The sequence below is a fragment of the Pseudophryne corroboree genome, chromosome 1 (assembly GCF_028390025.1).
Source record: "Pseudophryne corroboree isolate aPseCor3 chromosome 1, aPseCor3.hap2, whole genome shotgun sequence".
In the NCBI taxonomy this organism is placed as follows: Eukaryota; Metazoa; Chordata; class Amphibia; order Anura; family Myobatrachidae; genus Pseudophryne; species Pseudophryne corroboree.
This window is the reverse complement of record NC_086444.1, coordinates 905,243,973-905,255,058: the sequence shown is the minus strand read 5'-3', so window position 1 is coordinate 905,255,058 and position 11,086 is coordinate 905,243,973.

Here is an 11,086-nt window from a genome sequence, read left to right as displayed (position 1 = left end):
TATCATACATTTAAACTATATACAGCTTTTGCTTTTATTAAGAAAATGCAAGTATGCAGCAAAACATAGACATGTACAGTATTTAGCAGGTGTCAGGGGCTGGCTCTATGAAGGTGTGGAATAGGGGCAGAGAATGTGATGCAGGAACCCTGTGTTATAAGTTCTGTATCATGTTTTTCTAGGCTATGCTTGTTACAGATGGCCAGTAACTGGATGTGGTGTATATAATGTTATACTACCTGATGATGTACAGATAATTATGGCAATAATAATAAAAACAAGTTGTATACGAAAAAGAAAATTGTATGCCTTTTTATTTATATATATATATATATACATATATATAGAGTCACATGCCAATCCCTCGAAATGAGGTTGGAGACAGAACCAGCACTCTGCGTGATTTTCAAAACAGATCTTTACTTCAAGTTGAACTTCTCTCATAGAGCAATTACATCGACATCAGCATATATCGACAACAGCATATACTCATCGCTTTGCGGTAATATTTCATCACTGGCAAACTCCCAAACAGCCGTTTTCGGTAAGTAACCTTCCTCAGGGGAATAACCAGGCAAAATGTCAAACTGCCATGTCAGAAAGTGCTTGTATGCCTTTTTATTTATATAATATATATATATATATATATATTTATTTTTTCAAACACGTCTAATACTGTATATAACTTCTGTTTCTCCAACTTCTTTTTGTGAAGCATTTATTTGTACAAGGCATACCTGCCTACTCTCCCGCACTCACGATTTCTCGGGGCAGTCCCCCACGACCACAGACAAGTGGCCAGAACTCGTGTATCCTGCCTGCTTCCCAGTGAAGCGGGCAGGATGCGGAGATGATACAGAAAATTGTGGGCCATATGGGGGGGAACCAATGAAGTTTACGCATTTACATTTACGCAAATGTTTGTAATTTTGCCCCACACCGCAGACCCGTGAATCACGGCATTTTGAGGCCTAGTGACTGACCCGGTCCCCAAAGTAACAAACCATCATGGCCCCAACCTCCTTCTGGTTTAAAACTGCAATTTGCTGCATTTTAATGTTAGTGCGGCATCTTATCTTTTCAGTCAGCAAGTGGGTAGCACAGGAAGACTAGACACTGTTGGGAGGCTGGGAGAGCCCCTCAAAGTCAGGCCTCTCCAGGAGAGATAACAAGTATGTATAAAACCCAGGTATACATTTAATCTACTTAGCAGTCAGCAGCTACTCATTGTATTAGTAAATGTATTTGAATGTTTTGTGAAACCAGTGACTTAATGAAGAGCCAGTACTGATGTGTGAGTTTTATTTTGTTATATTATGAGAATAGACTTTAATCACTTAGCTGACATTTTAATTAAGTCAAAAGCATACTTTAGAAAAACATATTTAAATATTTTTGCAAAAAAAAAAAATATGAGTGTTTAGTATCCCCAGGTAAACCATATGTCCCAGTTGTAACATTACCCCCCCCCCCCCCACTCCCCCTCAGTGGCAATAGATTCCCCAGTGGCATTACCCAGCAGGGGTAATATATTCCCCAGTGGCTGTTCACCCACCTCCACCCCAGGGCCCAGTGTCCATAGATCACTATTGAAGAATCCCCCACAATTTAAATAATTCACTTTGTGGCATTAACTTTCCATCCTCCAATGGTTATAGCTACCCCCAGCTTACCCACTGGCCATATATCCCCCACTGTCATTTCCCCTCCCCCACTCCTCATGCAGTGTGCAGTGGAGCAGGTCTCATGGTGGACTGGTCATCAGTAACACAACTTGTCAGAGTGCAGAGATCAGTGAATAGGGCACTCAGACTGCAGAGGGCAAATTCTTTGTATTGAATCTAACTTTACTAATCGTTACACAGGCTCCTAAACACATTTCACATGTCATTCTGGGGCGCAAAAACAACAATGATGTCAGTGGTCAGAAACTGGAAATAAGTTCTACACTTTTGTGTTATTACTTGCTGCAGACTATTTTATTTATAGATGTGCCGCGGGCACTTTTCGTGTTTTGGCTTTGGATCTGAATCTCCGCTCGTGCTTTGGATCTGGATTGGTTTTGCCAAAACCACCCTTTCGGGTTTTGGTTTTGGATCTAGATGCTTTTTGAAAAACAACATTAAAAAAAGCTAAAATCACAGAATTTGGGGGTAATTTCGATCCTACGGTATTATTAACCTCAATAACATTAATTTCCACATATTTCCAGTCTATTCTGAACACCGCACAATATTGTTTTTAGGTCAAAGGGTTGCACCGAGGTCGCTGGGTGACTAAGCTAAGCGACACAAGTGGGTGGCACAAACACCTGACCCATCTAGGAGTGGGACTGCAGTGGCAGACAGGATGGCAGTTTTAAAAACTAGGCCCCAAAGAGCACATCATGCAAAGAAAAAAAAGAGGTGCACCGAGTTCGCTAGGTGACTAAGCTAAGCGACACAAGTGTTTGGCACAAACACCTGGCCCATCTAGGAGTGGCACTGCAGTGGCAGACAGGATGGCAATTTAAAAAAAAAATAGGCCCCAAAGAGCACATCATGCAAAGAAAAAAAGAGGTGCACCGAGGTCGCTGGGTGACTAAGCTAAGCAACACAAATGTGCAGCACAAACACCTGGCCCATCTAGGAGTGGCACTGCAGTGGCAGACAGGATGGCAGTTTTAAAAACTAGGCCCCAAAAAGCACATACTGCAAACAAAAAGAAAAAGGTGCACCAAGGTCGCTGGGTTACTAAGCTAAGCGACACAAGTGTGCAGCACAAAAACCTGGCCCATCTAGGAGTGGCACTGCAGTGGTAGACAGGATGTCAGTTTTAAAAAATAGGCCCCCAAAGAGCACATCATGCAAAGAAAAAAAGAGGTGCACCAAGGTCGCTGGGTGACTAAGCTAAGCGACACAAGTGTGCGGCACAAACACCTGACCCATCTAGGAGTGGCACTGCAGTTGCAGACAGGATGGCAGTTTTGAAAACTAGGCCCCAAAGAGCACATAATGCAAAGAAGAAAAAGAGGTGCAATGAGATAGCTGGATGACTAAGCTAAGTGACCAAAGTGGGTGGCACAAACACCTGGCCCATTTAAGAGTGGCACTGCAGAGGCAGACATGATGGCAGTTTTAAAAACTATGCCCCAAAGAGCACATAGTACAAAGAAAAAAAAGAGGTGAATCGAGGTTGCTGGATGACTAAGCTAAGTGACCCAGGTGGGTGGCACAAACACCTGGCCCATCTAGGAGTGTCACTGCAGTGGCAGACAGGATGGCATTTTTAAAAACTAGGCCCCAATGAGCACATAATGCAAAGAAGAAAAAGAGGTGCAACGAGGTCGCTGGATGACTAAGCTAAGCGACACAAGTGTGCGGCACAAACACCTGGCTAGGGAGGCCAATCCCGGTCCATTTTTTTCAATCCCAGCGTGAACTCATAGTCACAGGCCATGCTGTGTGGGGGAGCCGGGAGCAGGAAAGTGTCTGAGCATCCTGAGGACGCTCAACGCTGATCCCTCAATACCCGGTATTGTAGCTTCCAATCCCGGGATTGAATGCCGGACATTTTTGGGCCTAAATCCTGGGATCCCACCGATCCTGGGATTGGCCTCCCTATACCTGGCCCATCTAGAAGTAGCACTGCAGTGGCAGACAGGATGGCACTTTTAAAAACTATGCCCCAAAGAGCACAAAATGCAAAGAAAAAAAAGAGGTGCAAGATTGAATTGTCCTTGGGCCCTCCCACCCACCATTTTGTAGTATAAACAGGAAATGCACACTTTAACAAACCAATCATTTCAGTGACAGGATCTGTCACACGACTGTGGCTGAAATGACTGGTTTGTTTGGGCCCCCACAAAAAAAGAAGCAATTAATCCCCCCACCAAAAAAGAAGCAATTCATTTCTCCTTGCACAAACTGGCTCTACAGAGGCAATATGTTGTCCTCATCCTCTGATTCCTCACACCTTTCAGAGTGTACATCCTCCTCCTCAAAGAGTATTTATCCGTCCAAACTGGAATCCACCATCACAGATCCCTGGGTACTTTTTGGAGGTAATTGCTGGTAAAGGTCTTCCTGGAGGAATTTATAATTCATTTTGATGAATATCATCTTCCCCACATTTTGTGGAAGTTACCTCCTACGGCGATCGCTGAAAAGGTTACCGGCTGCACTAAACACTCTTTCGGAGTACACACTGGAGGGGGGTCAACTAAGGTAAAATAAAGCCAGTTTGTGCATACATACAGACTGTCTGACATGCCTACTTGGATGTTGTCACCCATATAATACTCCACCATTCTTTCAATGGTGACAGCATCATATGCAGTGACAATAGACATGTCAGTAATCGTTGGCAGCTCCTTCAGTCTGGACCAGATGTCAGCAGTCGCTCCTGACTGCCCTGCATCACCGCCAGCGGGTGTGCTCGGAAATGTTATCCTTTTCCTTGCAGCTTCAGTTGCGGGAGAAAATGAAGGAGGAGCTGTTGACAGGTCGCGTTCCACTTGAACTGACAATTGTCTCACCAGCAGGTCTTTGAACCTCTGCAGACTTGTGTCTGCCAGAAAGAGAGATACAGCGTAGGCTTTAAACCTCGGTGCCGAAAATGTAGTGCTGTGATTTCAACAGATTGACCACCCTTGAATCCTGGCAAAGCGAATGAAGGGCTCCATCCACAAGTCCCACATACATAGCGGAAATCACTCCAACTTAGCTCCAGCTGCTTCTGCAAAAGCCTGATGAGGGGAATGACCTGACTCAAGCTGGCAGTGTCTGAACTGACTTCACGTGTGGCAAGTTTGAAGGGTTGGAGAACCTTGCACAACACGGAAATCATTCTCCACTGTGCTTGAGTCAGGTGCATTCCCCCTCCTTTTCCTATATCGTAGGTGGATGTATAGGCTTGAATGGCCTTTTGCTGCTCCTCCATCCTCTGAAGCATATAGAGGGTTGAATTCCACCTCGTTTTCACCTCTTGCTTCAGGTGGTGGCAGGGCAGGTTCAGGAGTGTTTGCTGACGCTCCAGTCTTCGGCACTCAGTGGCTGAATGCCGAAAGTGGCCTGCAATTTTTTGGGTCACCGACAGCATCTCCTGTATGCCCCTGTCATTTCTCAAAAAATTCTGCACCACCAAATGAATTGTATGTGCAAAACATGGGATGTGCTGGAATTTGCCCAGATGTAATGCGCACACAATATTGGTGGCATTGAGGGTAATTCCAAGTTGATCGCAGCAGGAAATTTTTTAGCAGTTGGGCAAAACCATGTGCACTGCAGGGGAGGCAGATGTAACATGTGCAGAGAGAGTTAGATATGGGTGGGTTATTTTGTTTCTGTGCAGGGTAAATACTGGCTGCTTTATTTTTACACTGCAATTTAGATTATTGCAGATTGAACTCACCACACCCAAATCTAACTCTCTCTGCACATGTTATATCTGCCTCCCCTGCAGTGCACATGGTTTTGCCCAACTGCTAACAAAAATCCTGCTGCGATCAACTTGAAATTACCCCCATTGTACGATATCACAAATCCCCAGGAGAGTCTAAGTGGGGTAAGCCATTGTGCAATGATGTCCCTCAGTTTCCGTAAGGGGTTGTCAGTGGTGTGCCTCTTACAGAAACCAGTGATACACAGCGTAGCCTGCCTAGGAACGAGCTGGCGTTTGTGAGATGCTGCTACTGGTGCCGCTGCTGTTGTTGCTGCGGGAGGCAATACTTCTACATAGTGGGCTGTCACAGTCATGTAGTCCTTAGTTTGCCCTGCTCCACTTGTTCGCATGTCCATGGTTAAGTTGACAGTGGGTACAACCGCATTTTTCAGGACAATGAGGACACTTTTCTTAATGTCCCTGTACAGTCCGGGAATCGCTTTTCTAGTGAAGTGGAATCTAGATGGGATTTGGTACTGGGGACACACTACCTCCATCAATTGTCTAAATCCCACTGCACTAATGGCAGATACCGGACGCACGTCTAACACAAACATAGCTGTCAAGGCCTCAGTTATCCGCCTTCCAACAGGATGACTGCTGTCATATTTAATCTTCCTCGCAAAGGACAGTTGGACAGTCAATTGCTTAGTTGTAGTAGTACAAGTGGTCTTCCGACTTCCCCTCTGGGATGACTATCGACTCCCAGCAGCAACAACAGCAGCGGCAGTAGCAGCAGCAGAAGTAGACGTACCACTCAAGGATCCTCCGGAGGAATCCTGGTTAGGAGAAGACTCATCAGTCATACCAGGGACATGGCCTGCAGGACTACTGATGTTCCTGACTGAGAAGGAAATTGACGTTGAGGGAGTTGATGGTGTGGCTTGCAGGAGCTTGGGTACAAGAGGAAGAAGGGATTTAGGTGTCAGTGGACTGCTTACGCTCTTACCCAAAGTTTCTGAACTTGACAATGACTTCTGATGAATGCGCTGCAGGTGACGTATAAGGGAGAATGTTCCTAGGTGGTTAACATCCTTACCCCTACTTATTACGGATTGACAAAGGCAACACACGGCTTGACACCTGTTGTCCAGATTTGTGGAGAAATAATTCCACACCGAAGAGGTGGCTTTTTTGGTATTTTGCCCAGGCATGACAATGGGCTTTCTCATTCCACGGACAACAACTGTATCCCCCGGTGCCTGATTTAACCACATCACCATCAGAATCCTCCTCGTCAACTTCCTCCTCACTCATATCCTCATCCTGGTGTACTTCTTCAATTTGAATATCAGAAACTGGACTGTGGTTGCTCCTTCCAGCACTTGCAGAGGGCGTGCAAATGGTGGAAGGAGCCACCTCTTCCCCTCCAGTGTTGGGAAGGTCAGCCCTAGACATCACAACAGGGGACACACTTGGACTCTCCTTGGGGACTTGTGATATCTCTGAACACACAGTTGTTTTTTCCTGTGCTTTAACAAGCTTAATTTTTTTTATTTTCGAGAGGGAGGAGGGCTTCCATCCTCATGAGAATCTGAGCCACCAGTCATGAACATAGGCCAAGGCCTTAGCCTTTCCTTGCCACTTCGTGTTGTGAATGGCATATTGCCAAATTTACATTTCTCATCAGATAATTTCTTTTTTTTCTGATTATTAATTTTTACTTCTTAGATTTTATACGCCCTCTATGACATTGGGCATTGGCCTTAGCAGACGACGTTGATGGAATTGTATCGTCAATGTCATTACTGGTGGCAGCGCAGCTTCAGCACTAGTACTAGGAACTGGAAGTGGTTTCTGATCTTTCACAATTTTTTCCTCCAAATTGTTGTTCTCCATTTCACAGGACAGCACCCCTTTATTATTACAGCACACAGAAAAGTGCCCTTTTATTTTCACAGCGCCCCTGTATTCTTACAGCATACAGGAGCAGTGTGCTTATAATTTGTAAGGATTGCACCCAAATGTTTATAGCAGACAGGACCAGTGTAATGTTATTAAGACATCAGCACCCCCATATTTCACAGCATACAGGAGCAGTGTGCTTTTAGTTTTTAACTGCACCCAAACTTTTATAGCAGACAGGGCCAGTGTAATGTTATTAAGACATCAGCAGCATCCCTATATTTCACAGCATACAAGAACAGTGTGCTTTTCATTTTTAACTGCACCCAAACTTTTCTAGCAGACAGGGCCAGTGTAATGTTATTAAGACATCAGCACCCCTATATTTTACAGCATACAGGAGCAGTGTGCTTTTAATTTTTAACTGCACCCAAACTTTTATAGCAGACAGGGCCAGGGTAATGTTATTAAGACATCAGCAGTCCTATATTTCACAGCATACAGGAACAGTGTGCTTTTCATTTTTAACTGCACCCAAACTTTTATAGCAGACAGGGACAGTGTAATGTTATTAAGACATCAGCACCCCTATATTTCACAGCATACAGGAGCAGTGTGCTTTTAATTTGTAAGAACTGCACACACATTTTTATAGCAGACAGGACCAGTGTAATGTTATTAAGACAACAGCACCCCTATATTTCACATGCCCCTGCCCCCTATACAACACAGTGACAGCCAGGACAGCAACACACATGTACAGCTGCAGCACCCGGCAGTAACACCAGTGACAGACAGGACAGCACCCCTAACACAGCACAGATAAACCACAGGGACTGAAAATGGCGCTGACGCACAGCTGTTTGTATGGGATCCAAAGCCCGCGAGAATCCTACAGCAGGATGATGACATTTTGCCTCGTTCTGGTTTCCGAGTCTGGCGGGAAGTCCTAAGCTGGGGTCGGGCGCGGGACGTGAAGTTTGGGGGGTTCGGATCTCAGGGAACCAAACCCGCTCATCCCTAAATAGAACCTGTGGCGAGTGCAGCAAGCCACTGAGCACACAGCATGGCAAGCGTAGCGAGCCCGCAAGGGGACTCTTAGCACTCACCCCGCTGCCGGCATACTGATGGCTGGGATGCTGTTGTCGTTAAACTGACACCCGGCATCCCAGCCACCGGTATATTATACTGATCCCCACTGTACAAGTGAAACAATGTTTGCATAATGAAACCTAGGTCTATTCAAATGCAGAAGGAATGAATGAAGTTCTGCCCTGTGTCATTTTCTATATTAATGTAATCACCGGTGCTTGTCATGCAGATTTTTCAGGGGCATCCAAACTCTTTGGCAAGAACTTGAAATAATGCCAATACTGTATGTCACTGCAAACTAGGAGCCTTATTCAGGATGGGTCAGAGATGCATTGCATTCACATTTTCCCGACCCGTGCTGTAGTGCGCACATGCTTCATCGGCAATGTGCGTGTGACAGCGGTGGCCGTTGGGTGGGTGACGTCAAAACATTGGGGGGAAGGGGTAAAACGGGGACAGGGCACCGCCATTTTCAGTGGACCTTGTGACGTCACTCTCGGCCACTGCGACATGCAAAATGGCAGCAGTGCACCTGCCTTCACAGCTAGGCTGTGTTGAATTGCGATTGCACCGCTGTCAGCCATTTGCATGCTGGGCAGCCTTGCCCTGTGCTGGGCGGCCCCCAGTATGTGATTTTATCATTAGCAGTAATCCAATCTTAGCAAAACCGCTAATGAAGCTGAATAAGGTCCTAGATACAGTATGCCAATATGTCACTGCAAGCTAATAAAAACACATAGGGCTTAATTAATACCTGACCGCTCCTCTGCGCTTTTGCAGAGGTCTGCGATCAAAATTGTCGCCGCCCATAGAAAGTGAAAACCCGCCCCGTGCAAGTGTGCGAATGCATGCGTACACTGTGCGAAAAATTTGTCAAAAAGGGGACAGCTGCAAATCCATTCGCATCTCACTCACCATCGAATGATTTTTCCATACTGCGCAGTTTGTGCGTAGCCCAGGACTTACTCCTGCAGTGCGATACAAACAGGCTGATCAGGGCCAGAGCTAACGTCACACACCCTTCCAGAAAACACTTGGGAACACCTGCGTTTTTCCTGACACTCCCATTATCACCCACAAACGTCTGCTTCCTGTCAATCACCTTGCGTACGCTTAGCGATCAAAATTTTCTCACCATTCTGTCACTGTTTGAGCTCAAGCCTGCGCATTGCAGTGCATACGCATGCGCAGTCATTCAAAAATCACCTGTTGTGTGATTTCGCACAACAGCGATCAGGTCTAAATTAGGCCCATAGTTGGCTATTCTCCTGTAATGTCCAGGCTTCCCAATTTCATGAAGCTCTCCCACAGACAACCCATCTGCTCCCTGACCACCAGAGGATTTAGACTTTATGGGGCCCTAGGCAGAACAATTATTTGGGGCCCCCTCCTAAAACATATATATATATACCATACCCTCCAACATTTTACACATACAAATTTAAAAAGGGGGCGTGGTCACTGGTAAATGGGGGCGTGGCCACACTCCTTTTCCTATACTTTTTATGGAATTTTGGAGAACCAAAAATCGGTACAGACCATAAAAAAGGTACTGTACCTGCCAAAATATTTACGCGCAACCCTATAATATAAAAATAAAAATAGTGACACAAACTATGGGCATGCAAAGGTAAGTTATCCACAGGGAGGGGTCTGCACAATACAAAACATAGAGGGAAAGTGACGATTCAAAATGGGGGGAGGGGGGCGAGGATAATAAAGAAAACATAGGAAGGGGGAGGACAATACAAAATCTCCGGGTGTGGAGAGGACAAGACCTAGAGGTCACTTATCAGTGAGGACTGGCAATGCCAGGATGTCAGGAAAGATAGAGTGGGGGAACTGGCAGCTCCAATGAGTCAGGGTGTGCGGAACACACACATGCCAGCACAATGCAGAATATACAGATGAAGGGACACACACAATGCAGGACATACAGCACAATGGAGGCAATGGAGGACTTACTGCTGGGGAGGGGCTGGACATCATAATACAGGACATACTGATGTGGATTCGGCAGACAGCATATGTAGAACATGTTGATTGGGGGCTGCACAATACAGGACATAGAAATGGGGAATGGGCAGGCAGCACAATGCAGGACAAACATTTGGGGAGGGAGTGGACAGCACAATGCAGAATAATGGTTGTCATCAGCGATCAGGCAAAAAAATCTGCATTTCTGCGCATGCGTATGGGCCGCAATGCGCACGCGCGTCGTACGGGTACAAAGGCCGTTGTGGTTGTGCACAGGTTGTAGCGAAGTTTTCAATCGCACAGACGGCTGCAAGAAGGGGGCGTTTCTGGGTGTCAACTGACTGTTTTCAGGGAGTGTTTGCAAAAATGCAGGCGTGTCTGAAAAAAACAGGCGTGGCTGGGCGGGTGTATGACGTCGAATCTGGACACGAATAGGCTGAAGTGATCGCAAGCGCTGAGTAGGTTTCAGAGCTACTCTGAAACTGCACAAACTGTTTTTGCAGAGCTCGGCTGCACAAGCATTCTCACTTCTGCCTCGCTAAAATACACTCTCCAGTGGGCGTAGCATAGCGTTTGCACGGCTGCTAAAACTAGCTAGCGAGCGATCAACTCGGAATGACCCCCAATTTTCCCAACAGCATTATGGTAGAGCAGGGCACCGTGGCACTGGAGGACATCTGTGCACATGAAAAAGGGGCATGACCCGGTGTATGCTCGGTCCAATAACTCAGTTTATAGCTATATATTATAT